This window comes from Poeciliopsis prolifica, unplaced genomic scaffold, assembly GCF_027474105.1.
Source record: "Poeciliopsis prolifica strain line A6 unplaced genomic scaffold, Auburn_PproV2 SCAFFOLD017, whole genome shotgun sequence".
In the NCBI taxonomy this organism is placed as follows: Eukaryota; Metazoa; Chordata; class Actinopteri; order Cyprinodontiformes; family Poeciliidae; genus Poeciliopsis; species Poeciliopsis prolifica.
Window position 1 is genome coordinate 1,740,107 of NW_026562392.1, and position 5,738 is coordinate 1,745,844.

Here is a 5,738-nt window from a genome sequence, read left to right on the forward strand (position 1 = left end):
TGCCTGTAATGTAAAATGAAGGAGTGAAAAGCACATTGTTTTCAACTGAATGACAAAGAAAATGACTAAACAAAAACCAAAATATGTCTTGTACTTCCTGCTGTAGACACCAGGGCAAATATTCCAAGAAAACAGTTAAAAGAGCCGCAGAAACTAGCCGTTGTGTATTATAATATATATTATTATAATGTGTATTTATATTTATAAACGGCACGATATAGTGTGGCATTAAATGTGGAAGACTTTGCTCCCCCTCCCTCTTTTGGGACTGACACATCAGCCCAAACCCTGACAAGAACGCTGTGAGGACAGCCAATTAATTAGATTTTTCCAACATCTAATTTGCAATTCTGCATTTGCCCCAGAGTTGTTGAACATCAGGTTCAGGAGGGAGGAAGAAAGAGGAAAAACACAACTAATGAATTATTCCCCTTTTTTCAGAATGTCATTCAGCCGTATAAACGCTCCTGTCCTGTCCCTCTTGTGTTCCACAGGATGTTTGATGAAGGGAAATCAGCTCCGTTTTCAGCCCTCGTTAATCAGGTAAGCACATTTTGGTTTGACCAGTGCAGTCAACAAGACTGCAACGGTAGAAAAGAAAAAAAAAAATCAAAGCAACAAAACGTTTTTGGAGTCAAAAAGTTTCAATAAAAGGTTTTGGGTTGAATATTTAGAAATTACAGACAAATCCATGAAGTATTTATGAAGAACTATTTCATAAAAAATATCTTCAATGTTTCTTATCTAATAAACTGCATGAGGTTAGGACAATCTTTGCTTCCGTCTTATACTGACTCTACTAAGTCACACATCCAAGGAAACAGTTTGATTTTATTTCTTACTTCTTGTCAAGATCAGTGTTTTACATTTGTGTCGTCGTGGTTTATGGGGCCAGAACCAGACCTGGTGCCGATGTTCCCATTGGGTCTGGTGTCATTTTTATGCTCTGTTCTTCACTTCAGACGTTTCTCATCACTTCCCTTTCTTTCCCTCAGCCAACAGAAAATCCCAGCCATAACATTCAGAGGAGATCAGAGAAATCTGTCTGACAGAGATTCTTTTCTGTACCGGGAGCTAATTCATTGCATAAGTTAGAGCAACATTGATTAAACAAATAGATGAATTATATATTTTAAGAGTTGCAATATTGTGTCTTCAATCGAACCAAAGTATCATTGGAGCTAAAATGAAGAATTGATTTATTAGTATTGCGCTGCAGATACGCAAAAACACAACAACGATTTGAGTCACTGTATATTTGTATTATACTTCATGAATACATATATATGTGTATATTAGGTGTTAGGTGAAAAGCTTCTTCGCTGCAGTTCAAGAGCAGAATTAGCTTCTGCTAATAAAACACATTTCATTTAAATATAAAACAATATAAACGATGGAAATGTGAGCAAACAGTGTCCTTCATCAGGTTTTAAAGGTATCTAAATGTAATCTCAAGCTTACATAAACACACAACACTTACAGGTATTATTCATCAAACAAAAACTCAAATCCCTATAAGGTCAACAGTAAGTTCACCCTTCCTGTTTCCATGGGATTAAAGAGGAAACGCAGCAGCCAGATTCTTCATCATCATTAACAGGTCTGAGCAGCTCTTTTAAAGCAGGAGTTTTGTCAGTTTGCTGGTCTGGAGCTGGACTTGTTTCTGCTCAACAATCTATGAAGAATTAGAAGGTCAGATGTTAGATTTTTATCATTCTACACACAAAGAAACATGTCGAGAAGAGGACAAAGTTTTAGGCAGCTGTTCATCTTCCCAGAAGTGAACGTCCCACCAAACTCACCACTGCTCAGGCCACGCAATGCTCAAATTACAAAAAACCCCAGAGCTCCATCTCAGGCCTCAATTAGCATAGCAAAATGTACTTTATGACAGAAGAACTAAAAAAGAGCATATGACTTTATTTAAAAGTAACACAGCAGCATGACGTCGGTCTGCAAAGCTGCATGCTAAAGAGCAAAGACTTGTGTTTATTATCCCAAAGCCTTACAACTGTTTCCAACCATCAAAGTCATTCTCAATACATATGGATCTAAGTTTGCTTGTCAGAGAAACAGATAAATGTTCACCTTTGTTACTGTGGATTTACAAGTTTTACTCGAATGTCTTTCAGCAAAAATCTCCTTTTAATTCCACGGTCATTTTATCTGTAACATGATCCCAGTGGACATAATTAAATGTGTTGTGTGCAGATCATCTACATTATTTTACAGGATTATAGTCATTTTATTTATAGCACCATCGCATAACTTTATGTTATAATCGTTTGTTATAAAAATCCAACAGAGCTAAAAAATCTATTTTACTTTGACATTTGACTTCAAATTAGGTTTCTGTGTCTTTAAGAAGCTCCCGATCTTTCAGACTCTCCCGCCTTCAGTACGTCCTCACAACAATGCTCCTCCATTTTGCCGTCAACTTCGGTTCTTAGAAGCGCCAGACTGAGTCGGAGTTGCTACGATGAGCTCAGTGTGTGAAACCAAGCATCTCTGCGTTTCTTCAATTGACATCTTCACCGAGATCTCAAATTGTCTGACGCAGACACATTTCACTCCTGTCAGACGGCAGGATGTCCTCTCACCGGCTCGTATGCGACAGCAACAGCAGATCACCTGCGCGGAAAATCAGCTTTTAGTCGGCAAGCAGAGAAACACTGGATCTCTGCCGATTCCTCTGGTCACTACAGCAAGGAGGAAGTTGCAGAACCTCCTCATTATTTCGTTGTCACGACATGAACCCAATTCCATGTTAGCGTGCCGGGCCTTGGGCTCTGTTTAAGTTTGCCTCCTAAATGAGAAGACTAATGGCGCATTTCCTTATCAGTGGTGTTTTTCAGCAGCGGTAATATATCTGCTGACAGACACTGATGTATCAACTAATTACCGTATTTTAGTCGTTTAAAACGAAGCGTCGCGTCGTTGAGCTTGGCAGGGCTTTCATGGTGCCTGAGCATGTTGCCATTTCTCATCTCTGGAAAAATATATATCTAGAGCTAAAAGACTAGCCGAAAACACACAGATGACTTACAGCTACTATTTAACAACATCCATGTCACATCTACAGTTATTCTAAAGGCTGCGTCTCTGCCAGCTTTCGCATTGTTTTGTTTTTCTCCTTTCCCCCGTTTGAAAGCAGAAATTCCTGTAGGGTGTATAGAAGAAGAAGTGGGAGTGACAGAGAGAGGAGCTCTGGGCATTGGAGGGAAAAGTGTTGCATGGCCTGGAGCCTAACGAGTAATAAAGTCATTAATTCAGCTGATTAAGTTGGCCTTTGGGTTAAAGAAAAATCATATCCGTCTCCCTTTGAGATGTGACTGGGGAAGCGCAGAAGAGGGAGAAGTCAGCTAATTAGTGCTGAAAAACAGAAGGGGGGCCAGGGAGAGATGGAGGCTGAAACTGAAAGCAAAAGAAATGAGAGTGTGTATATGTGTGTGTGTGAGAGAGAGCGAGAAATAGCAGGCAGAGGGGGGTATGGTTAGGTGTATCGACTGAACTACTAATGAGGCATGTTTGGGGTGAGGGAGTGACAAGCTCATCAAAAAGCCCGCTTGCCAGGCGAGCCATTTCTCTCTGAGAGTTTGCCCGGTTACCGTTGGGGTTGATGCTGCCTCTTAATGATGTGAACAAGAGCGAGCGGAGAGAAGTTCAGGTGAAATGTCACTCTGCTCGCAGTTTAATGAGTTTGTTGTCGGCTGCGGGAGAGGAGAAAACATCCAGAAAGGAGCAACAGGAGATGTCATCGGTGTGAGATTCTCACAAAGACAACGACATGAACTTAATCTGAAAATCAGCCTTTCTGTCAATATATAGCTGTGAGTAAAATAACGTATGGCTGGCTAGAGCTCTCTGAGCTGGATTATTAAATTGCATGAGAAGCAGACAGAGGGAAGGAGAACCTGACTGGGGTGAATGGCAACACCTTAAAAATTGGGATTATTTCAAGTCTTTAATCTCTGCAGGAGTCATTAAGAAAATACTGCTAATTCTGCCCCATGAACAGTTTATATGATACCTTCATGTTGTATGTTATGCATCAGAATCCTTAATAACAATTCATAGTGTCAGATTATCAAAATAAAATCCACATAAAAAATAAATATATTTTTATGTAGAAAAATTTCATTACTTTTACATAATATAAATGTAAACATTATGTCATCATTAATATGTGTAGCTGTGTATCCTGATTTACTGGATACAGTCATATCCAATAAATGATTCTGATGTGTTTGTCAGAAATTAGTTTTGGAAAATAATAACCCCTGAGCAGGTATTAAACATACTCTTCATTAAGACCACATTTCTGTTCTCAGAAATTACTCTTTTATTGGTACATTATTTATGTAATATTCTGATTTTCAAAGACATGTTTTCATTGACCTAAAGTGGAAAACAATCAAAACGAACAGAAATATAAACATACCACTTCCTGTCGTGTTCTTTGTCATTTTTGGCAGTAGTAGTATCTGGGATGACTCAAGTGTTTCCTCTGCAGGTTTACAAAATACATATTTTTCTATACGGTTAAAAAGCCTCTTCATCCTGTTGGCATATTTTTGTTAAACGAATTTAATTGCAGTTAGTTCAATGTCATGGTTAATGGGAACGCAGCTGTTTTCACAGACAGCCTGGATGACACAAAAGCCTTACTGACAGGAACTGGATGAAATAGTGCAGCACGGGTATTCTGGTTCAACTTAGAGCAACGTAAAAGCTTTAAACATTTAATTGTCTCTATCTGCTTAATCCTGTTCAGGATCACTTATTAGCTGTTGCCTTTTTTCAGTTGGTGACAGATGGTGATACACTCAAGTCCTTCAGGGTCAGCACAAAAACCTGCAAACATACCCAAATATGTTGCTCTGAACTGTCATACAACTAGAGATTGTAGGAGCTAGGTGTGGCTCAAGATGGCCTCTCATTTAAACAGCCAATAAAAATGTGATCATTCTTCAATTACTTAAAATGATATGAAATATTCCCAACTAATTTGTTTTGTCGAAGTGCCCAGAATGAACGGACCGTCGCAGACTAAAGCGAACATTTAGCATCCTGTCAACAGTTTGGGTACATCTGGTCCTGTGACAAACAGAGAGATTCTTCTGTCAGCGTCTGCAAAGACAGAGAAGGAGCAGAGAGAAGCTGAGAGGGAGCTCTGCTGCATTTCCTTATGAATCCAACTCAAAGGACTCTGTCTTGTGGAGCCTGTTAGAATTGCAGAGTGTCTTCCGCAGTTGCAGAGAGGGTCAAACAAATGGGCTCTGCAGAGGCTGCCAAATAACCGTGGCCACTGCTATTGGAATAGTGGTCAATCAAAGGAGATGGCAGAGGGCAGAAAGCCATAAAGCAGCAGAGAGGGCCGAACGCGGCAGGCAGAGAGGGGCGGAGAAGAGGGACAAAATGAAAAGCAGAGAAGGTGAAGATGGAACAGTGGGTGGAGGAAAAAGCTTTGACAAATTCTGCCATCTATATACATAGCTTACCTTTGATCAAAGATATTTTTCTAACAAGCTGAAGTTCAACACAGACAAAAGAAATGACTCTAGTGTTTGATTTGGACAAAGGGTTAGTTCTTTATCTTGATCATGTTATTTCCAGCAGCTGCAGCATACAAACTAAAGTACAGTTTGTACTGAAGGTAAATTACAAACTGTACTTTACCTTCAGCTAATGACTGGATGACTGGGTTGACAAATCAACACTAAAGTAAATAAATTGTG